Consider the following 26,449-nt stretch of genomic DNA (forward strand, 5'->3'; position numbering starts at 1 on the left):
TTTACCTTGAAAAGCTTCATAGAAAACACCGACTTCACCTAAAATTCTTAGTATGTTAAGATAAGCATCTTATTGCTTCTTATTTACAATTATTACTTAACATGTCAACGGTATAAGTTAAGTAATAATTGTAATTAAGAAGCAATAAGATGCTTATCTTAACATACTAAGAAGGTTAGGTGAGGACGGTGTTTTCTATAAAGCTTTTCAAGGTAAACTAAAATATTCACAATCAATTAGTATGTCACATATCCACTTATTGAATAAGCCAATATTGACTATAAGCAAGTGCGAGAACGGGTTGTCCAGTGACATAGATTAAGTCTGCTATTTTGTCCTCATAACTCATCTCTCTCAACTCTTCGACTTGTCTATCGGTATGCCTCTGGAGTTTTTTTTTTAATGCGTGTTTAACAAACTAACCGCTCCATGCTCTCGCCACATATTCCAAACCTGGTTGGTTTGGTGAATATGTGGTATGCAGGTATGTGGTATGCAGGGTCCTAAATCAATCTGTATTTTTGGTTTCTGGTGGAAGTTCTTATGTTGGTCAATTTTACATGTGCAGCTAATGATATTCGTTTGATGTGGGCCTCGAGTGACAGGTTTGATGTCGGCCTCGAGTGACAGGTTTGATGTCGGCCTCGAGTGACAGGTTTGATGTTGACCTCGAGTGACAGGTTCGATGTCATAATATAAACTCTCCAGGACTTTTCTATGTTCGATTCTTGATACTTTACGTAAATTTGTCCATTTCATTGTGTAGCTTAATATACTTCTCCACTAAATGTTTCCTCTTTATAATTGTTGCATCATCAGCAAACATCGAAAGGAAGTAGTACATTCCTTCTGGGAGATCATTTGTCTAGATCTGATCTTTGTCTCATCTGATCTCTGTCCCTCAGTCATAGAATTATATAACGTTTGTGAGGCAATATTTGTTGTTCATTAACCTGCGCTGGTATTTGTCTCACCGGATATTCTACTATCTTTTTTCTCAGGGAATTTCTCACCACCTTGTACTGGATGTAATGTTTTAAGGGGCCTATATGTCCCAAGAGGTTTTTAAGTGTACTTTGTACGTAAGTGTTTTTAAGTGAACAGTACTCTGGCCTATCAACAGTACTCTGGCTTATCAACAGTACTCTGGCCTATCAACAGTACTCTTTCTTATCAACAGTACTCTGACCTAACAACAGTACACTGATATAACAACAATACACTGGTCTAACAACAGTACTCTGGCCTCTCAACAGTACTCTGGCTTAACAACAGTACTCTGCCCTATCAACAGTAATCTGGCTTAACAACAGTACTCTGGCCTATCAACAGTACTCTGGCTTAACAACAGTACTCTGGCCTAGCAACAGTACTCTGGCCTAGCAACAGTACTCTGGCCTATCAACAGTTCTCTGGCCTAGCAACAGTACTCTGGCCTAGCAACAGTACTCTGGCCAAACAACAGTACTCTGGCCTAACAACAGTACTCTGGCCTAACAACAGTACTCTGGCCTAACAACAGCACACTGGCCTAACAACAGTACTCCGGCCTAACAACAGTACTCTGGCCTAACAACACCACCCAGGCCTAACAACAGTACTCCGGCCTAACAACAGTACTCTGGCCAAACAACAGCACTCTGGCCTAACAACAGTACTCTGGCCTAACAACAGTACTCTGGCCAAACAACAGCACTCTGGCCTAACAACAGTACTCCGGCCTAACAACAGTACTATGGTCTAACAACAGTAACAGTAACAGTTACGCCTAACAACGTAACAGTCAGGAAACACTCTTCGTTGCACAAGGAAGGTGAGCGGCGCCCTCCGGCAGGTCCACCTTCACCACAAATAAAGAAACGGGAAATGTATCGTTTTATTATGTTTTATTTATATATATAGAAAATGCAATGTTGGAGGAGTTTTGTTTGTTCTGAACTCCGCAAGTGTTGAGTATATGTCATTAGCCAGGTGATGCCCACAGCCAGGTGACGCCATCAGCCAGGTGATGCCCTCAGCCAGGTAACGCCAACAGCCAGGTGACTCCATCAGCCAGGTGACGCCATCAGCCAGGTGACGCCATCAGCCAGGTGATGCCCTCAGCCAGGTGACGCCATTAGCCAGGTGATGCCATCAGTCAGGTGACGTCATCAGTCAGGTGACTCCATCAGCCAGGTGACGCCATCAGCCAGGTGATGCCCTCAGCCATGTGACGCCATCAGCCAGGTGACGTGAAGTTAGCGTCTCTCCCAGGCCGGAAACGGTGACGGAATCGGTCCCCATGGCGGAGACCTGGGCGCAAATATGATTATAGGTTTTCTATTGTTACTGATGTCTGGCGAAAAATATACCGCTCCCTGGAAAGAAAATAAACACACATGAAAAGATCAAATCCTTGAACATACTAACAGTGCATGGAGATGATAATAATAATATCAGTTTAATAGGCGATATTTCAACAAATTTTTAACCTAGCATCATTTGTGTTTTCCTTACAGTCCATCATTCACTCTCCTGTATAGCGGCAAACAGTATAAGATTGTAAAAGGAACTTTGGAGAGTTTATTTTTGAACTTCCTTCTCGAGTGAAGAACATTAAAAGCATAGAAAAGATTCGTGCTAGAAACATTGGGCTAACCCCCCCCCCCCCTTGTATCATAGTCAATAATATATGTCTACAAGAAAGACTGCAATATTACCGCGCTCGGGTGGGAGGCATTCCATCCACCTTCAATTTCAAAAAAAGAATCGCTCGGGACCTGAAAGTCCAGCCTGGCGCCGCCTCCAGGAACACCCGGCCGCCCTACCTTCTCTGTAAGGAAGAGAGAGAGAGAGATGACACGTACGATCACCTGTATCTCCTGCGGCTCGTCTGGGAGCAGGAGACATCAGTGTTATAGAGAAGGTTACGGTGAAAAGCTAATATAAATCTGCATTTACCAATATTACAATAGCAATTTTTGTAAGATTTGAAAACAGATGCATATCGTATGGTTATAACTTTTGTTGCTATATTACGGCAACATATAAGAGGACAGATGCATTAGGGTAGCTACCAGACAGAGCCGGTGAGGGAGCGCCACAGAGCAGCAACACAACCACCCACGCCAGGAAGGTCACCCAGCCAGTCATCATCCTTCACCTGTGGAATCATTTATATGAGTCAGGTAATATAAAATAATCAGAGATATTTAAGAAAATGATCTTATGTAGTGTGAGTAATAATCAGGTGAAATGCATTTATTCATCACAGATGCCACAATGGTCAAAAGAGCCATTGCCTCGATTGTAGCAAGTTCGGAGTTCGATTCCCCGATAGTGCTACAGGGTTGGCACAATTCCATTACTCCGTCATCATGTCCCAGCTCTTGGTCCGTCCAGGTATTACTCGACAAAGGAATGAGACGTTCACTATGTAGTCTGTGATCCTTCAGTTGTGAGATGTGAGCACCTCAACCTCATAACACCTATGATGCAAGACAAAACCACGTCATCCTCACAGGACCTGTGGCGCGTCCGGCTGCACCACAGGTCTAACTCATCACACCTGTAGTGTAGTATGAGAGTGCGTCTACCTCTTAACACACATGGTGCATGTGGCTATCTTCAAGTTATCTTCCGATGATTTCGGGCTTTAGTGTCCCCACGGCCCGGTCCTCGACCAGGCCTCCACCCCCAGGAAGCAGCCCGTGACAGCTGACTAACTCCCATGTACCTATTTACTGCTAGGTCACAGGGGCATCATGATTAAAGAAACTGCCCATTGTTTCTCGCCGGAGCCCGGGAACGAACCTGGGAACACAGGATCACGGGTCCAGTGTTCTGTCCGCTCAGCCGCCGTCTGTGCAAGCACAATTACCACATAGCACATAGCACATTTACAGTCTCCGTGGTGTAGTGGTAAGACACTCGCCTGGCGTTCCGCGAGCGCTATGTCATGGGTTCGTATCCTGGCCGGGGAGGATTTACTGGGCGCAAATCCTTAACTGTAGCCTCTGTTTAACGCAACAGTAAAATGTGTACTTGGATGAAAAAACGATTGTTCGCGGCAGGGGATCGTATTCCAGGGACCATAGGATTAAGGACTTGCCCGAAACGCTACGCGTACTAGTGGCTGTACAAGAATGTAACAACTCTTGTATATATCTCAAAAAAAAAAAAATATGGGACAGGAGCCAAGCACCTTCATCTCTTAATACTTGTGGTGCAGGACACAAGCTCGCTTACCACATAATACGTTTGGTGTGGGATGCAAGCACATTTACCACAAATTCATAAGGTACAGAACGCAAGCATGCTTACCTCGTATTACCTGTGGTGTAGAATACGAGCACTTCTACTACATAGCACCTTTGGTGCAAGACGCAGGCACGTCTACCTTATAACACCTGTGGTACAGGACGCAGGCACGTCTACCTTATAACACCTGTGGTACAAGACGCAGGCACGTCTACCCTATAACACCTGTGGTACTGGACGCAGGCTCGTCTACCCTATAACACCTGTGGTACTGGACGCAGTCACGTCTACCTTATAACACCTGTGGTACAGGACGCAGGCGCGTCTACCTTATAACGCCTGTGGTACAGGACGCAGGTACGTCTACCTTATAACACTTGTGAGACTGGACGCAGGCGCGTCTACCTCATAACACCCGTGGTACAGGACGCAGGCACGTCTACCTCATAACACCCGTTGTACAGGACGCAGGCACGTCTACCTCATAACACCAGTGGTACAGGACGCAGGCACGCCTACCTCATAACACCTGTGGTACTGGACGCAGGCACGTCTACCTTATAACACCTGTGGTACAGGACGCAGGCACGTCTACCTCATAACACCTGTAGTACTGGACGCAGGCACGTCTACCTCATAACACCTGTGGTACAGGACGCAGGCACGCCTACCTCATAACACCTGTGGTACAGGACGCAGGCACGCCTACCTCATAACACCTGTGGTACAGGACGCAGGCACGCCTACCTCATAACACCTGTGGTACAGGACGCAGGCACGTCTACCCTATAACACCTGTGGTACTGGACGCAGGCACGTCTACCCTATAACACCTGTGGTACAAGACGCAGGCACGTCTACCCTATAACACCTGTGGTACAAGACGCAGGCACGTCTACCCTATAACACCTGTGGTACAAGACGCAGGCACGTCTACCGCATACCATCTGTGGTTCAAGATGTTTGTACGTCTACCACATCAAGGCTGTGTTGCAGGATGCAAGCACCAATAACATTACAACCTCTCCTCTCAATTATTACTCATTCTCATTCCGTTCGTTATGGTCCTCAACGTACAAATTACAAAGTACTATGAAAAGTTGTTAGCACACAACTATCCCCATCTTCTATGCATCGGCAGGAAAGGTTAGGTGGGGGGCATGGGTGCATTCGTTACTGGTTAGGTTAACACTTTATATATAAAACTTTGTGTTCAAGTAAGAGACCCGGGCAGACCACGAGCCACTTGCCCAGTGTCGTCCAACACCGCGAAAAGTTAATTTCTTAAGGTGAGGCCACGAGCGGTCGTGGCGGCCCCCGGAGCGTGGACGTCGTGCTCCAGGGAAGCCTAGCGAGGAGCATCCACTTTGAGGTATGCTCTTAACACTGGCACACCGCCCTACTGACCAGCCACTAAAAAGGAAAAATAGTGCTACTAAAAAGGAAAAATAGTGCTACTAAAAAGGAAAATATGTATGCACGAAGGTTTTAAAAAGTTAAGTTTACCTTTTATCGTTGGTAGTCAAGTTTTGATGCCACACTTTGGTCTGTGTGTGGGGAGCGACCTGCCGGCTTCACTGGCGTCTCTAACTGTACTGTGCTCGCTGGTCTTGCTCTTAAATGTCTTACCGTGGACGTCAGTAGGTGGAAAAACTCGTTTCACTACTTGAGTCTCGAGCTTTCATTTGTTACTACCGGCAAGAATTTTCCTGTTTTCTAAGATCTTGTCTGGTGCTTATATTCACTCACCCGACTTTCTTTTGTTTTCTCTCCCGTAATGTAAGCAATATGGAGGTGCGCGAGTGAGCGCGATCATCGTTTCCTATCAGCGTTTATTTTTGTTTGTGGTTCACAGGGCCGCTCAGTTTTCTGGTGTTCCTTCATCCTCTGTTCGTTTGCTGGTTCACTCTCACCACCCGCGGACATAATTACCTCGTCCTACAGTGTGACTTACAGATTACCACAACTTCATTGAGATGAAACGATCTATGAATCTTTTTCTTACTATCTTCCATTTGTTTTCTTCCATCTCGTCTTCGTTTTACCCCGTACAAAAGGTTGAGTACAGATATTGGTACAAAATTGTACATTGTTACAATAAAACAATATTTTTGTAACAAGGCATTTTAGAGCAGTGAACAGTGGAATAGGCCAACAATTTAATATTCGACCCGGCCAGGCCAGGACGGCATGTTTTGGTCCCTTTTCGTACCTCCTGATGCCCCCCCCCCCCCCCCCATTCATGTAAGAGCAATAGGTACACCAGGGAGTTAGCCAGCTGTTGTGGGTTGCATCTTGGGGACTACCTGTCGCTGGGTTGGACGACTTCCAAGAGGCTAACAAGATTTCTGTCGCCGACTTTGCGATACTAATCCAATTACATGATGTAAATTTAGACCCGAAAACTGTCCCATAATATTCATGTGAGTTCATTCTTAAGTACATTTTAGACTATAAAAATTCGCGAAATTGTGCTTCTAACTAAAAGATCTTTCTCTCTGTCTATTTCATTAAGTACTTCATCTCCTATTCTGCATCTCCTATTCTGTGTGTGTGTGTGTGTGTGTGTGTGTGTGTGTGTGTGTGAGACAGGAGTATAAAACAGATGTCGTTATACTACGGCAACATATAAGAGGACAGATGCATTAGGGTAGCTACCAGACAGAGCCGGTGAGGGAGCGCCACAGCGCAGCAACACAACCACCCACGCCAGGAAGGTCACCCAGCCAGCCATCATCCTTCACCTGTGATGAAGGTGAACATTCCCGTAGAGTGTCTTGTTGGGAAGCTCAGTGCTCTCCCTTACCACAGCTCATATTGAATGTGGGCACAGAGCGCTCCCTTCCCATAGTTCACCTTACGGTTGACTCTAATATGTGAAGAGCTTAGTCAAGTTTAGTTCAGGGATTTAACTACAGAATTCAAGTATGTTAAAAATAACTGCAGCTCTTACTTTTACTCATAACTCTTTTAACGAAGGATACACATAGACAGAAAATTATAAACATACAAATCTCGCCGTTTGGCCACATTTTTCAGTGATGTATGCTTAGAAAAGAACTTGTTCTTCATTAGTTAAGTTGCAAACCTGATAAGTTACGCATCTCTGAGTCTCTAGCAATGACAACACATTCGTTTCTGTTCAGTAATTCACTAAGATGGCTGATATATTCAACTTTGTCACATAGAAGCATCATTAAGCAGACAGCTGAAGTGACCGGCGAGTACTGCACTACCGTGGCTACAAAATATGAGACTAGAACTCATTATCTAATATGCAGTGACTTTGAATGAATAAAATATCAGCAAATTTTGACAACATATTAGTTAGTCCTAGTTTCCCCAGGAGCCGAGAGTATGAGGCTCATGCGCACTGGAAACTATTCTTACCACAGAAAACGATATCTGTGTTGAGTCTAGGGACGTCAATCTTATCAGAACGATATCTGTTTTCATGTTAAATATTCAGTTTATGGACGCCTCACTGACTCCATTTGTCCTAATTATATCCCAGATTTTTGGACGGCAAATTACGAACAACTGCGGCAGGAGCTGAAACAGACCACAACGGAATACTCGGCCGTGGAAGTTAATACAAGCCCGATTGGGGACCAGAATTTTGTGGTATTTAGAACATGGAAACTTTGTTGAACTTATATATATATATATTTAAAAAAAAAAATATCACTAGCAAACAAAATAGATCAATTAACAATGATTTTTAATGAATGATAAGCAAAGTTAATAATTTAATTCGACAAGTAAGAGTACAGAAAAAAAATAAACTCAGAGCTACACTTGCTAGATCATTAAAAATTAAAATAACAGATCAAGCAGGAAATATGACAAGTCAAAAGAGCTTACGAAGCTAAGATAGCCGGAGATGCAAACTTGACAAATAAATGTTTTTTCCAATATATATATATAAAACGAAGATAACACAAATGAGCATTATGCTCAACAATTTAATGTTATCACAAAGGTGGCGCTAAACAATTTCCTTTGAAATCCATGAAGACGTTGAAGAAAACAGACTGTGTAACAACGAACGACACTTAAATAGATCGAGAGACAAAAACCCATCAAATCTTCTGGTCCTCATGAGATATTTGAGAGAGCCCTTAATGAAGGTAAGGTCGAACTGATTCTGTCCCTACTACCTGGAGGGTCACTTACCTGGTCGATCACTAAATTCAAGAAGTCGGGGGGATGTTGGTTAACTCTTGCTACTTAGGAAGGTCGAAGAGCACGCCATCGGAAGAAACATGCTGAATTGGTTCGGAGAATGCCTCACAGACATCAAACAAAGGGTTAATATGAATGAGTGAAGTGAGAGAGAATGGATGCTACTAGCGGTGTTCCGCAGGACTCTAGATGCTGCAGTTACCAGTAATATCAGCAAGTATGCGGACCACAAAGAGATAGAGCATGTTGTAAACATGAAAGAAGACCGATGAACTCAAAGGAAACCCACGGCCAATCACTAACCCTTTCCAGGAATAAACCGTCAACAGTTACCTTGTACTCAGGAACATATTTAGTGTTGGGTGAACAGGAATCATTTTTTAAGTTTTCTCAGAGCTCATTAATGCTTAATTCTTGTGCAGTGCCTTGTAACTTGAGGAGTGCCAGCATCTTCCCTGCTCCAGACCTGTGTTCCAGTCTTTACTGAGCTCAAGCTTAAATACGCAGCATGTTCGTTGCCTGGTTGTTTATCCCTCCAAGCTGTTTACTCTCAGAGCTTCGCATCCAATAAGTTTTATTTATTTAGTTCCATGTGTCTGGAACAGGAGAGTTCTTGAGTCACCTTAATCGAAGCAGCTCCACTGACAGTTAATAACAATATTTTGGTCTGAAGACTCGGAGATATCGATGCTGCAGACGAGAGCCTCATGTACACACTACGGGCTATTCATGCCCGTGCCACCTCTTGGGGAGGCTTAATCTTCATCAATCAGGTTCACAACACCGAGGGTCAAGGTCAGTCACGCTAAGTCTCAACCATATATTCAGTCTTAGGTTGAGAACAGAAGTATATAAAAAAACTAATTAAATTAATTAAACATTTCCAGAATCATTCTCAGTTGGTCTACAGGAAAAGACCGCATAAAAATAATTGCGTTAACGATAATCTTTACCTTGAGATTAGCAAATACATTTTTTTTGAAACGAGATATGTCAATTTGTAGCTCATTCTCAAGATCAAATTACTTCACCATTAGCTGAAATCTGAGAGAGAAAAGGCTTAGAAATTTTCGTTTGGGTCATGTTCTTGTCATTGTCAAAATAAAGGGTTATGAGGTAAACAACTTATAAGTCAAATATTGACTACAGAAACTCTACATAATAAGTCAGTGTTTGGAGTTATAATCCACCTCACCATGTTCAAGGTTGTGCTTCGTTCGCCTTCAGCCTGTAGTGTAAACACTCCTTAAATCAACGTCACCACACCACCTAACCTAACCTAGACCTAACTATACATAAACCCACAAAGTATAATAATATTAATTTACGCTTCAGAAAACAAACAGTTTGTTACTCTAATGTATGGAATATACATCCTGTCAGTTGGTTGGTTGCTGAATAAGTCAAACATTGCACCAATTTGGTAGAAACAAAGCCAGTATTTAACTTTTTGCTTGGACTGGAGGATATGTTGCGCTCCCATCTGTGGCTAGGAATACATGGGGGTTTTCCCGTGATGATTACACTGCCAGTATGACCATATAAACATAGCGACGCCCGGCAGAGTGAGTATTCTTCAAAAGGAGCAGCACGGAGTAACATCTCCTTGGTAGATGATTCCAGTGTCTTCATACACAGTCTACAGCAGTGTCGTTGACTCCAGTGACTTCACAGGCAGTTTACAGCAGTGTCGTTTTCTCCATTGACTTCACGAGCAATCTACAGCAGTGGCGTTGATTCCAGTGACTTCACAAAATCTTGAGACTGGTTTGACCCGAAAGCTGCAATCTCTACCCAGGTGATATACTTAACGCAAATGCCTTTCGTTGTTCCTAAAGTAACTGTTCTGTAGAACTACACTATTCAGATACATTGTTGTATAAAAGGTTTTCAATAATCATGCTTGCCAGTACAGAAGCAGTAAAAAGTACATTCACAAGAACAAAAAAAAAACGAAAAATGCAGAAGGCCTGTTTGATGAAACGAGGTTGCTAGTATTTATACTTAACATTGTCATTCAAGTACATATCTAACCTGTGGTTGAAACAATCCTGCGATCACGTGTTTTTTGTACAGCCTTTAATTTGTTCCGTAAATTGGATAAGACCTGATCATGAGATACGTGAATCCCTTCATTACTAAAATTTGACCTGATCTTAATAGCAGTTTGTATCATGGAATCAAGACATACGCTGTAATTTGTAAATAAGATGCGGAACTTATTTTACTAGTCGCTAAGATGTAAGTCTCGTAATAATCCCACACTCAGACCTTGATAAAGCATTCAGGAGAGTGGGAAAGACTTGGTGTAAATTCCTTACATAAATTTCACATGTACGAAAGTATGGTTTTTTATCCAATGATAGAGAGTTATGAAGGAGTATTAGGAGAGGGATGCGAGTGCAGAAGATGTGATTGCCGGTCCGGGACGCTGTTTGGGCTTACTGAGAGGAGGATACAAAGGTGAACCAATAGTTTATTACTCCCTGCAAGCACGACTGGTTGATTGTAATTGCCTCACTGCATGACTGCTCTTGTTGCATTCTGACAATCTCTTGCGTCCATATTGCGTCATTTATCCGTGTTCGACGCTCTGGAGGCTGCAGGGAAGTTCTATTCCCCATGCTGATGGCTTCTCTCTCTCTCTCTCTCTCTCACTCTCTCACTCTCTCTCTCTCTCTTTCTCTACCTTCAACTCCTCTTCCCTCCTCTTTGTTTTTCGTCTACATTGGTTTTGGTTCGTTTCCTTGCAACTGATGCCTCGGCTCATGTAGCAAAATGTTCGTAACTGGAAGGTAGCAACTGTTGACTGTTGTCGCCAGAGGCTGCTAGTCTATTGTGCATCTCTTATTCATCCTGTGAGCGTAACGTATTGTTCATCCCTTATTCATCCTGTGAGCGTAATGTATTGTGCATCTCTTTCTCATCCTGTGAGTGGTAGTGTATTGTGCATCCCTTACTCATCCTGTGAGCGGTAGCGTCCTGGGGGAAAGTAAAATCGTTGGCATAGGAGATAAAGAAAGAGGCATCCGGCACCTCATATGTTTAGTACGGCTTGCATAACCTTTAGTTCCTTCAAATATTTAATGTAAGTGTTAACAGTACCAGTAACCAAGATGACGTTTCATCTCCACAGTGAGTGATGGCTGGCACCAAGACCTGCCTGATGCTAGTGGTGCTGGGGCTCTCTCTCTGCTGGGCGCCCTCGCTCCTTGAAGCGCGTGAGTATATGTGTGCAATATTTCACGGCATTTTAAGTCCTGTGCTAGCGTGCATTTCTTTTTTTTTTTCTTTCAGTCATATTAAATGATCCAGTAAGTGTGTCTCTGCTTGCGTGAGCACATGCTCAAGCAAGCACAGTGTGTTTTTATTATAGTTAATCAACCCCCTTCCCTTCTATTAAGTTAACAATGGAAATTTAACAAAACAATTCTTTAGCATTTTTACATGTTTCAGTGTTTAAATTTTATTATAACTTTATGTTTTTTTCTAAATAGGCAAACAGAACATTTTCGTTCTTAAGTACACTATTACTCATCCCAACTTGATAGAGTAAAACGTGATGCATTTTCTTCAATGTTTTTGCGAGCTGTTAAGGATAAGTTGTTCTGAATATGTAGATCAAGAAAGTAGTGCCACATACCGTAAAGGCTTTAATACAAAACTCCCTTAAATAAAATTGGTTCACTTCACCATTCAACTGACTGGGCTAATTCATGTACTGAATGTACATCTGTCATTTCAATAAATTGTATTAAATCGTTGAATAAAAATTAAAAATTTAATCAAATAATATAAATTTAATTCCAGAAATGTATATATTAGACAGCTTCATATTGATCAGAATTGTTATATGTATAAAATTATGGAAATGTGAACATAAGAATAGATGAAACTGCAGAGAATCTGGTATATATATATATATATATATATATATATATATATATATATATATATATATATATATATATATATATATACATATATATATATATATATATATATATATATATATATATATATATATATATATATATATATGCGAACAAGCCTGAATGGTCCCCAGGACATATGCAACTGAAAACTCACACCCCAGAAGTGACTCGAACCCATACTCCCAGAAGCAATGCATCTGGTATGTACAAGACGCCTTAATCCACTTGACCATCACGACCGGACAAAATGAGGTGATAGCCGAGGCTATTTGAACCACCCCACCGCCGGCACTCGGATAGTTATCTTGGGCATAGCATTTTACCAAATCACCTCATTCTTTGGGGCAACACGTGAGGAACACAAATGCGAACAAGCCTGAATGGTCCCCAGGACATATGCAACTGAAAACTCACACCCCAGAAGTGACTCGAACCCATACTCCCAGAAGCAATGCATCTGGTATGTACAAGACGCCTTAATCCACTTGACCATCACGACCGGACAAAATGAGGTGATAGCCGAGGCTATTTGAACCACCCCACCGCCGGCACTCGGATAGTTATCTTGGGCATAGCATTTTACCAAATCACCTCATTCTTTGGGGCAACACGTGAGGAACACAAATGCGAACAAGCCTGAATGGTCCCCAGGACATATGCAACTGAAAACTCACACCCCAGAAGTGACTCGAACCCATACTCCCAGAAGCAATGCATCTGGTATGTACAAGACGCCTTAATCCACTTGACCATCACGACCGGACAAAATGAGGTGATAGCCGAGGCTATTTGAACCACCCCACCGCCGGCACTCGGATAGTTATCTTGGGCATAGCATTTTACCAAATCACCTCATTCTTTGGGGCAACACGTGAGGAACACAAATGCGAACAAGCCTGAATGGTCCCCAGGACATATGCAACTGAAAACTCACACCCCAGAAGTGACTCGAACCCATACTCCCAGAAGCAATGCATCTGGTATGTACAAGACGCCTTAATCCACTTGACCATCACGACCGGACAAAATGAGGTGATAGCCGAGGCTATTTGAAACACCCCACCGCCGGCACTCGGATAGTTATCTTGGGCATAGCATTTTGTCCGGTCGTGATGGTCAAGTGGATTAAGGCGTCTTGTACATACCAGATGCATTGCTTCTGGGAGTATGGGTTCGAGTCACTTCTGGGGTGTGAGTTTTCAGTTGCATATGTCCTGGGGACCATTCAGGCTTGTTCGCATTTGTGTTCCTCACGTGTTGCCCCAAAGAATGAGGTGATTTGGTAAAATGCTATGCCCAAGATAACTATCCGAGTGCCGGCGGTGGGGTGGTTCAAATAGCCTCGGCTATCACCTCATTTTGTCCGGTCGTGATGGTCAAGTGGATTAAGGCGTCTTGTACATACCAGATGCATTGCTTCTGGGAGTATGGGTTCGAGTCACTTCTGGGGTGTGAGTTTTCAGTTGCATATGTCCTGGGGACCATTCAGGCTTGTTCGCATTTGTGTTCCTCACGTGTTGCCCCAAAGAATGAGGTGATTTGGTAAAATGCTATGCCCAAGATAACTATCCGAGTGCCGGCGGTGGGGTGGTTCAAATAGCCTCGGCTATCACCTCATTTTGTCCGGTCGTGATGGTCAAGTGGATTAAGGCGTCTTGTACATACCAGATGCATTGCTTCTGGGAGTATGGGTTCGAGTCACTTCTGGGGTGTGAGTTTTCAGTTGCATATGTCCTGGGGACCATTCAGGCTTGTTCGCATTTGTGTTCCTCACGTGTTGCCCCAAAGAATGAGGTGATTTGGTAAAATGCTATGCCCAAGATAACTATCCGAGTGCCGGCGGTGGGGTGGTTCAAATAGCCTCGGCTATCACCTCATTTTGTCCGGTCGTGATGGTCAAGTGGATTAAGGCGTCTTGTACATACCAGATGCATTGCTTCTGGGAGTATGGGTTCGAGTCACTTCTGGGGTGTGAGTTTTCAGTTGCATATGTCCTGGGGACCATTCAGGCTTGTTCGCATTTGTGTTCCTCACGTGTTGCCCCAAAGAATGAGGTGATTTGGTAAAATGCTATGCCCAAGATAACTATCCGAGTGCCGGCGGTGGGGTGGTTCAAATAGCCTCGGCTATCACCTCATTTTGTCCGGTCGTGATGGTCAAGTGGATTAAGGCGTCTTGTACATACCAGATGCATTGCTTCTGGGAGTATGGGTTCGAGTCACTTCTGGGGTGTGAGTTTTCAGTTATATATATATATATATATATATATATATATATATATATATATATATATACATATATATATATATATATATATATATATATATATATATATATATATATATATATATATATATATATACATATACACGAATGTCTTCACGAACAGGAAGCTTGGCCTCATTCAGGAACGTGTACAGGGTCAGAGGAGGACATAACGCCAACAGACCCCTCACGGTAATGTAGACAGCAAACGTTGCCATGTGTTTGTTCTTATATGTCCCATATAAACATAAATACACATCAGGAAACATGTGAGAACATTAGATCCACAAGGAGGCGAGGATACATATGGGTGATGCTACCAGGAACCCAACTGTTTATGCTGTATGGGTGTTCTCACCGACTGTTTATGCTGTATGGGTGTTCTCACCGACTGTTTATGCTGTATGGGTGTTCTCACCGACTGTTTATGTTGTATGGGTGTTCTCACCGACTGTTTATGCTGTATGGGAGTTCTCACCAAACTGTTTATGCTGTATGGGTGTTCTCACCGACTGTTTATGCTGTATTGGTGTTCTCACCGAGTATTTATGTTGTATGGGTGTTCTCACCGAGTATTTATGCTGTATGGGTATTATTACCGAGTATTTATACTGTACTGTTATTATCACCCAACTATTTTGGGAGTAAATAAATGGCAACCAACAGACAGACCAGATAAATAAGGACGAGGAGTAGGTAAAATAATTGCTGAAATGAAACCATTTTTTTTTTTTTTAGTTTTTTTATGAATTAACTTTCTAGAGTGACGAAATAAGACTTCCTTTACCCATTTTGCAGGGATCGTTGATAGCTGGGAACAGAAATAGGCCTCCACCGCCTGTGAGGTTTGGTAACAGATTCTGGCGAGGCAGATGAAGCCTTGATCAACACTGTCGTCGATGTTAACACTCAGGAAGAGTTTCACCTCCAGATGTGAATTAACTTAGAGAAAGTTTTCTGTTAAGTTTATGTACAATTGCTAATGAACGTTTTCATACTATATCAGGAATAAATTCGCCATATGTACTTGAAATAAATTAAATTATAAGGATTTTTCTGTATAATGTTTGTACCTCTCTACACTTTATCCAGCAAACAATTAGTTTTTTTATCATTAATGTAAGCTGAAGTTCGCATGATCAACTGTGTTATTACAAAAGGTTGAGAATGTTCCGCTTATGCTCAAGACTGACCACCCCTGCAGCTGTGGTCTTTAACTGAAACGAGAAGGTTGATTTGCATCACAAAATGTGCGTTTAATACAAGACTTCATATGATTTTGGAATCATCGGCAAACATTGAGAGCAATACGTCTATATCCATTGGAAGATAGTTTACATATATCAGAAACAAGATGGGTTCAAGTACAGAGCCCTGTGGGACTCCGCTGGTGACATCTTGACACTCTGAGGTCTTCCCCACTCACAGTAACTCTGTGTTTTTGTTGCTACGATACTCCCTTATCCACTGGAGCTCCTTACCTGTTATTCAAGTCTGTTTTTTTCCAACTTCTGTACCAGCCTCATATGGGTATTGTGTCAAAGGCTTTCTGGCAGCCTAAGAAAATGCAGTTTGCCCACATCTTTCTTTCTGGTCATATTTTTATCATAAAATTCTCTTAAACCTGTGAGGCATGATAATCCCTGAACCTATGCTGGTGGTGTGTTACAAAGTTCCTCTCTAGATGTTCTACGAGCTTTTTCCTCACAATCTTTCCTTTCACAATCTTTCAAATCTTTCCTACTTAACAGAACAACAACAATCTGGCCAGTTAGAACCCGGGGTGGGGAATATATAAGGGTTTTGCCCCGTGAAGATTCCCCAACAGGATGTACACATATAACAGTTGCCAGTCTCTTAAAATGAATATATAAGAACAGATCGGGTGACCCTATGCACTTGCCCACGTAACGCTGGTGAGTGCGTATACGCTCACGCAAGTAACGCGGTTGAGTGCATATACGCTCACGCAAACACTAAAGACTGCAGACGAACCAGAAAACTACTGCTTTAAACTCCAAAGAGGTAAAAGTAATATTTTTATGCAAATTTACTACATATTCTTTTTGCAAATATTAAGCATAACTCTATTATATAATTTTGGTCTAATTTTGCCTTTGTCTTCATACCAAGATTTTCAATTTTGTAATTATTTTTAAGTTCTTCATAAGAATGTGACGGCCTATGGGGAGGGGGGGAGATCCCTGACGTCACTATATTGTGGTGGCGTGTGTGGAGTGATCTCTCTGACGTCTATGTTGTAGAGACGTGTAAAATATATATTTATATATAAAATTGCACATTGGAGTCGATTTACAAGTTTGGATATATCTTACTTTTGTAACAAAATATTATCAAATTCTTGTTGAAACCTGGTTCGTTCTTTTGAATCTTCTTTAGTGATTAACGGTATATATGATTACAATATAACTTTGTTTATTTTAGAAATTAAAAAATCGAAATAAACCACTGTAGGGTTAAAACAACAGAATGAATTTTTCGGTTGTATTTTACGACTAAAATATATATACGTCCAACGAAAAAAAATTGCATTTGCAAGTATGTTCTTTACACTGTAAACACATGACCTAATATTGATGTGTCTAAAATTCAGAACTAGCCATATCATTTTCAATATTATATAACGGCGAATCAAAAACCTGTGTGTATATATATATATATATATATATATATATATATATATATATATATATATATATATATATATATATATATATATATATATATATATATATATATATATATATATATATATGCGAACAAGCCTGAATGGTCCCCAGGACAATATGCAACTGAAAACTCACACCCCAGAAGTGACTCGAACCCATACTCCCAGGAGCAACGCAACTGGTATGTACAAGACGCCTTAATCCACTTGACCATCATGACCGGACATAATGAGGTGATAGCCAAGGCTATTTGAACCACCCCACCGCCGGCACTCGGATAGTAATCTTGGGTATAGCATTTTACCAAATCACCTCATTCTTTGGGGCACACGTGAGGAACACAAATGCGAACAAGCCTGAATGGTTCCCAGGACAATATGCAACTGAAAACTCACACCCCAGAAGTGACTCGAACCCATACTCCCAGGAGCAACGCAACTGGTATGTACAAGACGCCTTAATCCACTTGACCATCACGACCGGACATAATGAGGTGATAGCCATCACCTCATTATCACCTATGACATTATCACCTATGACCATCACAACCATCCGGTCGTGATGGTCAAGTGGATTAAGGCGTCTTGTACATACCAGTTGCGTTGCTCCTGGGAGTATGGGTTCGAGTCACTTCTGGGGTGTGAGTTTTCAGTTACATATATATATATATATATATATATATATATATATATATATATATATATATATATATATATATATATATATATAAATATATATATATATATATATATATATATATATATATATATATATATATGTATATATATGACATTGTCACATTTTTAAATCACGTGTTTATTTTCGTGATATACACACATATATATATATATATATATATATATATATATATATATATATATATATATATATATATATATATATGTCGTACCTAGTAGCCAGAACGCACTTCTCAGCCTATTATGCAAGGCCCGATTTGCCTAATAAGCCAAGTTTTCCTGAATTAATATATTTTCTCTAATTTTTTTCTTATGAAATGATAAAGCTACCCATTTCATTATGTTTGAGGTCAATATTTTTTTATTGGAGTTGAAATTAACGTAGATATATGACCGAACCTAACCAACCCTACCTAACCTAACCTAACCTATCTTTATAGGTTAGGTTAGGTTAGGTAGCCTAAAAAGTTAGGTTAGGTTAGGTTAGGTAGGTTAGGTAGTCGAAAAACAATTATTTCATGAAAACTTGGCTTAATAGGCAAATCGGGCCTTGCATAGTAGGCTGAGAAGTGCGTTCTGGCTACTAGGTACGACATATATATATATATATATATATATATATATATATATATATATATATATATGTCGTACCTAGTAGCCAGAACGCCCTTGTCAGCCTACTATGCAAGGCCCGATTTGCCTAATAAGCCAAGTTTTCATGAATTAATTGTTTTTCGACTACCTAACCTACCTAACCTAACCTAACCTAACCTAACTTTTTCGGCTACCTAACCTAACCTAACCTATAATGAAGGTTAGGTTAGGTTAGGTAGGGTTGGTTTGGTTCGGTCATATATCTACGTTAATTTTAACTCCAATAAAAAAAATCGACCTCATACATAATGAAATGGGTAGCTTTATCATTTCATAAGAAAAAAATTTGAGAAAATATATTACTTCAGGAAAACTTGGCTTATTAGGCAAATCGGGCCTTGCATAGTAGGCCGAGAAGTGCGTTCTGGCTACTAGGTACGACATATATATATTTATATATATATTGGTGTATACTGGCAGCAGGTTTTCTTTCAAACATGTTTCATTGAATATGACCGCATATTCTGTATTTATTATTTTCTGGTTTAGGGCTTCTATCCCTCTAACTATTTTCTTAGCGTCAGGGCTTAATTGAAATAGGAGTTCTCCAAAACTCATTTTCGTACTTTTAAGGTGAAGAAAAGAAGTGATTTACTATAGAGTGTATTACACTTATTTGTATAATTTGCACGACGTTTCGAACCTCCATGGTTCATTCTCAAGTGAACAGATCTTACAATACTAGTTGATTTTATACCCGCATTAGGTCAGGTGATAATACAATGAAGGTGAAAACACGGGGGGATACATAAGGGATAAACATAGGGGCTGCAGAAGGCTTATTGGCCCATACGAGGCATCTCCTATCTAAACACAAAGATTAATCCAGTGTAATTGGCCAATTACACTGGATTAATCTTTGTGTTTAGATAGGAGATGCCTCGTATGGGCCAATAAGCCTTCTGCAGCCCCTATGTTTATCCCTTATGTATCCCCCCGTGTTTTCACCTTCATTGTATTATCACCTGACCTAATGCGGGTATAAAATCAACTAGTATTGTAAGATCTGTTCACTTGAGAATGAACCATGGAGGTTCGAAACGTCGTGCAAATTATACAAATAAGTGTAATACACTCTATAGTAAATCACTTCTTTTCTTCACCTTAAAAGTACGAAAATGAGTTTTGGAGAACTCCTATTTCAATTATATATATATATATATATATATATATATATATATATATATATATATATATATATATATATATATATATATATATATATATATATATATATATATATATATATATATATATATATATATATATTTGGTACTCCCTTCCCTATATATTTAAAAAAAAAAATATATATATATATATATCCTTTTTTGTAACAAAGTTCAAATAAAGTAAATATATATGTGTACATACAAAAGAATGGGGGTGGTAGGAGAAGATGATATTAGTGTTCAGTGAGAAACCACAAGGTCTCCTCTGAATACTTTTTATTTTCTTCTCCGAGGCTATGGGTCCCCACATTGGCACCAGAGGTGGTACCCTCACAAAAAAAAAAAAAAAATGGTGTTTGCATGGCAGTAAGAGGTCACACGCAGGTTGACCAGCGAACTCAACGTCTGGTTCTTGGACGATTGCACCGTGGCAGGGACACAGGAGTCCTTGCTAGAAGATCTACAGCTGGTAAAATCTAAGGGAGAGAAGTTTGGACTCACCCTAAACCCATCAAAGTGTGAAATCATCTCATCTAGCCAACCAACCATAGATGCAGTACGAATCATATTGTCATGAGCCCCAGTGATCGCTCCCACCGACAGTGTGCTGCTATGGGCACCTCTGGACTCGAGCGTCATTGAGGTAATCCTCGAGGAAAAGCTGAACGACCTGAGGAGGATGGAGGGAACAATAGGGGCTTTGGACGCCCACGATGCTTTGTACCTTCTTACAAGGTGCCTGGCTTTGCCCAGACTGACCTATTTCAAGAGTGGTTGACAAATGGAATGCAATAGGAAGTGATGTGGTGGAGGCTGACTCCATACACAGTATCAAGTGTAGATATGATAGAACCCAATAGGCTCAGGAACCTGTACACCTGTTGATTGACGGTTGAGAGGCGGGACCAAAGAGACAAAGCTCAACCCCGGCAAGCACAAATAGGTGAGTACACACACACACACTTATCAGAAAGGAAACACCTCCTGGGACACCCCTCGCGAAGGCACTAGAGCTATGTACTCACAACTAGGTGAGTACACAGCTGCAGTGTCTTTGCGAGGAGAATCCCAGCAGGTGTTTCCCTTCTGATAACGTCAACTTTTCTTCAATATACAAAACCTGAAGGCAGTCAGCATGGTGACGCAAGTGGACATGGTCAGAGGGGTAACGCAAGTGAACGCAGTCAGTCACGCCGAGTGAACAAACGTGAACAAGGTGACTATCATTTGTCTGGTGCATGAACCTCGCCGGGTCTAGGCAAAGACCCTATCACTCCTAGCAGTATTTGCCTTGACATAAATGTGATAAAACCCCACACACACACACGCGCGCGCGCGCACTCTGTATATTGTTTGGTTTTAGACAACTTGGTTCCCGGCAAGGACAAGTTGTCCACTCACAGTTTACCTGTGGTCGATTTCGAGTGTGCTCCAATTTTGGGCAGCCTCCGTCGCTTCCTTTGTGATTGCGTGATTTGTGAGGATGATTATCTTAGCATCCCGCAGGACCAAATAGCTATCACATCCTGGCTGATCTAGTAAATTTTAAATAAAGATATTAAAGTCCCTCTTAATAAAAGCTTCCGTCTTTGTTACAGAAATATTTCTTGCGTTTGCTGGTTGGAGACGGGAGAGTCGAGGACCTCCTCACCAATCACACACTGTTCTCTAACAGCGCTCAATATGGCACCCAGACATCTTACTGGATTTATTTTATTATATCTTTATTATCACCCAATCCACCACGTTGTGATTTTATTGTGCAGAATAGGAGGCTGACCTGCAAATATTTAGGTGCAAATTACGAAACAAATCGTCTCGGTTCCAAAGAATACAGTGTGACAATGATCGCATCACTTCACGCACTTTATTAATCCCATGCGAGCCCGTCTTCAAGTGTGGGTGTGAGGAACCTGTAATATTAACTACAAGATACAAGCAGTTCTCTGAAAAGTACCATCGTTTGAGTGGCAGCCTTTGTTCTGTGTCTCGGTATCCACTTTCCTGCCTCGTATTTATTGTGCTCCCTCGACGTTAGGTCGGTGCTCTTTATCATGCAAAGGCTTTGATTGGATCGGTTGGTTCTTTGAAGCTATTTGACTGCGCCCGGAGATCTAACCGGAAATATATATATATAGAAACTTCCCTGCTACCGTTGGCGGTAAGTGCGCTAGGCGTCGTAGCAATTCGGACCGTTGGAAGGGAATGTCTGACGGCTATAACGCAATGCGTAATATCGCGTTATGTGTTCCGGTAGTCCCCAGGAGGAGTAGGTTCCCAGTCGTCCGCTCGTCGTCATGGATGGACCAGGAGTCCCCTTACCAGTAGGCGTAACTTCATACGGAAGTTCACGGAGCACGTGTGACGAAGTCATCTAGTAACTGGTGAGATGCCACTCACACCACTCACCAGTGAGTGGTGTCTGTGTGTGTGAGTACTCACCTAGTTGTACTCGCCTAGTTGTACACACCTAGTTGTACTCACCTAGTTGGGCTTACGGGGGAGGAGTTGAGCTTTTGCTCTTTGGTCTCGCCTCTCAATCGTCAATCAACTGATGTACAGATTCCTGAGACTACTGGGCTCTATTATATCACCACATCACTTCTAAGTGCATTCCATTTACTAACTACTCTGACACTGAATAAGTTCTTTCTAATGTCTCTGTGGTTTATTTGGGTACTCAGTTTCCGTCTGTGTCCCCTTATTCGCGTACTACGCGTGTTAAATAATCAAGCCTTGTCTACCCTGTCAATTCCCTTGAAAATTTTGTATGTGGTGATCATGTCTCCAAGGCTCTTCTGGCCTTTCCTCGTAACTCATGCCTCTTAGTTCTGGGACTAGCCTAGTGGCATACCACTAAACTTTTTCCAGCTTCGTCTTGTGCTTGACAAGGTACGGACTCCATACTGAGACCGCATACTTTAGGATTGGTCTTACATATGTGGTTTACAAGGTTCTGAAAGATTCCTTACACAGGTTTCTGAACGCAGTTCTGATGTTAGCAAGCCTCGCATTCGCCGCCGATGTTATTCTTTTGATGTAGGCTTTAGAAGACAGGTTTGGCGTAATATCAACTCCTAGATTTTTCTCTCTGTCCGTTTCGTGAAGGACTTTCGCTCATATTCGGTATCCAGTGTCTGGCCTCTGATTTCCTCCACCCAGTTTCATCACCTTACATTTACTTGGGTTGAACTTTAGTAACCATTTGTTGGATCATTCCTTCAGTTTCTCCAGGTCATCTTGTAGCCTTATACTATCTTCTTCTGGTTTAATCATCCTCATAATTTTGGCATCATAAGCAAACATTGAGAGGAACTAGTCTAATCATTCTTGGAGATCATTTACATATATCAGAAACAGTATAGGTCTAAGGACTGAACCCTGTGGGACTCCACGGGTGATGCCTCGTGACTCCGAGACCTCACCCTCACAGTGACTCGCTGTCTTCTGTTGCTTAGGTTCTCCCTTATCCAGTGGAGTACCTTCCCTTTCACGTCCAACCACTTTGGGTGGACAGTAGAGCGACGGTCTTGCTTCATGCAGGCCGGGGTTCAATCCCCGACCGTCCAAGTGGTTGGACACCATTCCTTACCCCGTCCCATCCCAAATTCTTATCCTGACCCCTTCCCAGTGCTATATGGTCATAATGGCTTGGCGCTTTCCCCTGATAATTCTCTCTCTCTCTCTCTCCCGCCTGCATCTCCAGCTTGTGCACTAGTCTCTTATGAGGTACTGTGTCAAAGGCTCTCTTGCAATCCAAAAATATGCAGTCTGATCAGCCCTCTCTATCGTGCCTGATATGTTTTGCCTGGTCATAGAATTCAATTAATTCTGTGAGGCATGATTTGCCATTCCTGAACCGATGCTTCTGTTGTGCTACAAAGTTCTTTCGCTCCAGATGTTCCACTAGTTTTTTTCGCACAATCTTCTCCATCATCCTGCATGGTATGCAAGTTAGGGACACTTTCCTGTAGTACTGTGCCTCCTGACTATCACCCTTCATTTATAATCGGACTACATTGGCCGTCTTAAAAATTTTTGCCAGTTCACCTGTTACTAATGATTTGTTGTACACCATTAATAGTGGCAGGTACAGAGCTTCTGCTCCTTCCTTTAGTATCCATTGTGAGATTCCATCCGGCGCCACAGGTCCTATGAGGTTGACGTGTTTTTGTTTTGCATCATAGGCGTTATGAGGTTGAGGTGCTCACATCTCACAATTGAGGGATCGCAGACTACATAGTGAACGTCTCATTCCTTAGTCGGGGAATAATTGAACGGACCAAGAGCTGGAACATGATGACGAAGTACCAACACCAGATGAACGGTACCAGCCCTCTTGCACCATTGGGGAATCGAACACCGATCTTACAACAATCGAGGCAATGACTCTACTGACCATTGTGGCATCAGTGATAAATTAATGAATTTCACCTGATTATTACTCACACTACATAAGATCATTTTCTTAAATATCTCTGATTCTTTTATATTATCTGACTCATATAAATGTTTCCACAGGTGAAGGATGATGACTGGCTGGGTGACCTTCCTGGCGTGGGTGGTTGTGTTGCTGCTCTGTGACGCTCCCTCACCGGCTCTGTCTGGTAGCTACCCTAATGCATCTGTCCTCTTATATGTTGCCTTAATATAGCAACAAAAGTTGTAACCATACGATATGCATCTGTTTTCAAATCTTACAAAAATTTATATTGTAATATTTCTAAATGTAGATTTACATTAGCTTTTCACCTTAACACTGATGTCTCCTGCTCCCAGACGAGCCGCAGGAGACCACAGGTGATCGCACTTGTCATCTCTCTCTTCCTTACAGAGAGCGTCGGGCGGCCGGGTGTTCCTGGAGGCGGCGCCAGGCTGCCCCCGGGCTATGATATTGCTGCTGCTGAAGGTGGATTTGATGCCCGATATCCGGGCGCGGTAATATCGCAGTGTCTTTCTTGTAGACATATATTATTGATTATGATACAAGGGGGGGGGGGGTTAGCCCAATGTTTCTAGCACGAATCTTTTCTATGCTTTTAATGTTCTTCACTCGAGAAGAAAGATCAAAAATAAACTCGCCAAAGTTCCTTTTACAATCTTATACTGTTTGCCGCTATACAGGAGCGTGAATGATGGACTGTAATGGAAAACACAAATGATGCTAGGTTAAAAATTTATTGCAATATCGCCTATGAAATTGATATTATTATTGTTATCATCTCCATGCACTATTAGTATGTTTAAGGATTTGATCTTTTCATGTGTGTTTATTTTCTTTCCAGGGAGCGTTATTTAGTAATTCCGCTTGGAGACCTCAAATCAGGTATCCGCTATCCAGGCCATTCTTTCGGCCCTGGAACAGGGGCTAACTTCACTTCACCTGGCTGATGGCGTCACCTGGCTGATGACGTCACCTGGCTGATGGCGTCACCTGGCTGATGGCGTCACCTGGCTGATGGCGTCACCTGGCTGATGGCGTCACCTGGCTGAGGGCATCACCTGGCTGATGGCGTCACCTGGCTGAGGACATCACCTGGATAATGACATATACTCAACACTTGCGGAGTTCAGAACAAGCAAAACTCCTCCAACATTGCATTTTCTATATATATAAATAAAACATAATAAAACGATACATTTCCCGTTTCTTTATTTGTGGTGAAGGTGGACCTGCCGGAGGGCGCCGCTGTTAGGCCAGTGTACTGTTGTTAGGCCAGAGTACTGTTGATAGGCCAGAGTACTGTTGATAGCCCAGAGTACTCTTGTTAGGCCAGAGTACTGTTGATAGGCCAGAGTACTGTTGTTAGGCCAGAGTACTGTTGATAGCCCAGAGTACTGTTGTTAGGCCAGAGTACTGTTGTTAGGCCAGAGTACTGTTGATAGGCAAGAGTACTGTTGTTAGGCCAGAGTACTGTTGTTAGGCCAGAGTACTGTATCTAGTACACAAGGCAACTATGAATTGTCCCCACCGTCTCATAAGCGTCAAATTTTAAGTGGTTTTGTCTAACCAAAAGCTATAGACGACAGGGTCAAACGTCCACCACGGAGGATCAATATTATGGAACTTATACTTTCATAAAGCACTGGGAATATGACGTTGTGATCTATAGCGTATATATTGACGTGCGTTAAGTGTGAGGACAGGAGTCTTTATCACACGACTCAGTATAGTGATGATGTTCATTAAGAACCTTGTGGTGTTCAGTGATGACCTGGTGGTGTTCAGTGTGTTCAGTGACCTGGAGGTGAAAAACATCTTTTTATTTTAGTTACACTCAAAAACTTCTTGGGACATATAGACCCCTTAAAACATTACATCCAGTGCAAGGTGATGGGAAATTCCCTGAGAAACAAGATTGTAGAACATCCGGAGAGACGAACACTAGCTAAGGTTTAACAACAACTAATATTGCCTCACAAACTTTATATAATTCTATGACTGAGAGACAGAGATCAGATGAGACAAAATTCAGATCTAGACAAATGATCTCCCAGAAGGAATGTACTACTTTCTCTCCATGTTTGCTGATGATGCAACAATTGTAAAGAGGAAACATATAGTGGAGAAGTATAATAAGCTACATGATGATTTGGAAAAAATTGAAAAACGC

At 41.8% G+C, this 26,449-nt stretch overlaps 3 long non-coding RNA genes across 3 annotated transcripts; 2 read left to right on the forward strand and 1 right to left on the reverse strand.

Moving 5' to 3' along the window:
* Positions 1 to 1,869: 1,869 nt before the first annotated feature.
* LOC138372746 (uncharacterized) lies at positions 1,870 to 5,899 on the reverse strand. Its single transcript, XR_011230923.1, has 4 exons — positions 5,746 to 5,899; positions 3,057 to 3,142; positions 2,700 to 2,812; positions 1,870 to 2,357 (listed from the first exon to the last, which is right to left on the reverse strand). It is a non-coding gene; the product is annotated as an uncharacterized lncRNA (long non-coding RNA).
* A 4,082-nt stretch (positions 5,900 to 9,981) lies between these two features.
* LOC138372745 (uncharacterized) lies at positions 9,982 to 15,675 on the forward strand. Its single transcript, XR_011230922.1, has 4 exons — positions 9,982 to 10,222; positions 11,561 to 11,645; positions 14,749 to 14,816; positions 15,423 to 15,675. It is a non-coding gene; the product is annotated as an uncharacterized lncRNA (long non-coding RNA).
* An 823-nt stretch (positions 15,676 to 16,498) lies between these two features.
* Positions 16,499 to 25,479, forward strand: LOC138372744 (uncharacterized). The gene is made up of 4 exons (XR_011230921.1): positions 16,499 to 16,649; positions 24,357 to 24,442; positions 24,670 to 24,773; positions 25,121 to 25,479. It is a non-coding gene; the product is annotated as an uncharacterized lncRNA (long non-coding RNA).
* The last annotated feature ends 970 nt before the right edge of the window (positions 25,480 to 26,449 follow it).

The sequence above is a fragment of the Procambarus clarkii genome, chromosome 39, assembly GCF_040958095.1.
Source record: "Procambarus clarkii isolate CNS0578487 chromosome 39, FALCON_Pclarkii_2.0, whole genome shotgun sequence".
Classification (NCBI taxonomy): domain Eukaryota; kingdom Metazoa; phylum Arthropoda; class Malacostraca; order Decapoda; family Cambaridae; genus Procambarus; species Procambarus clarkii.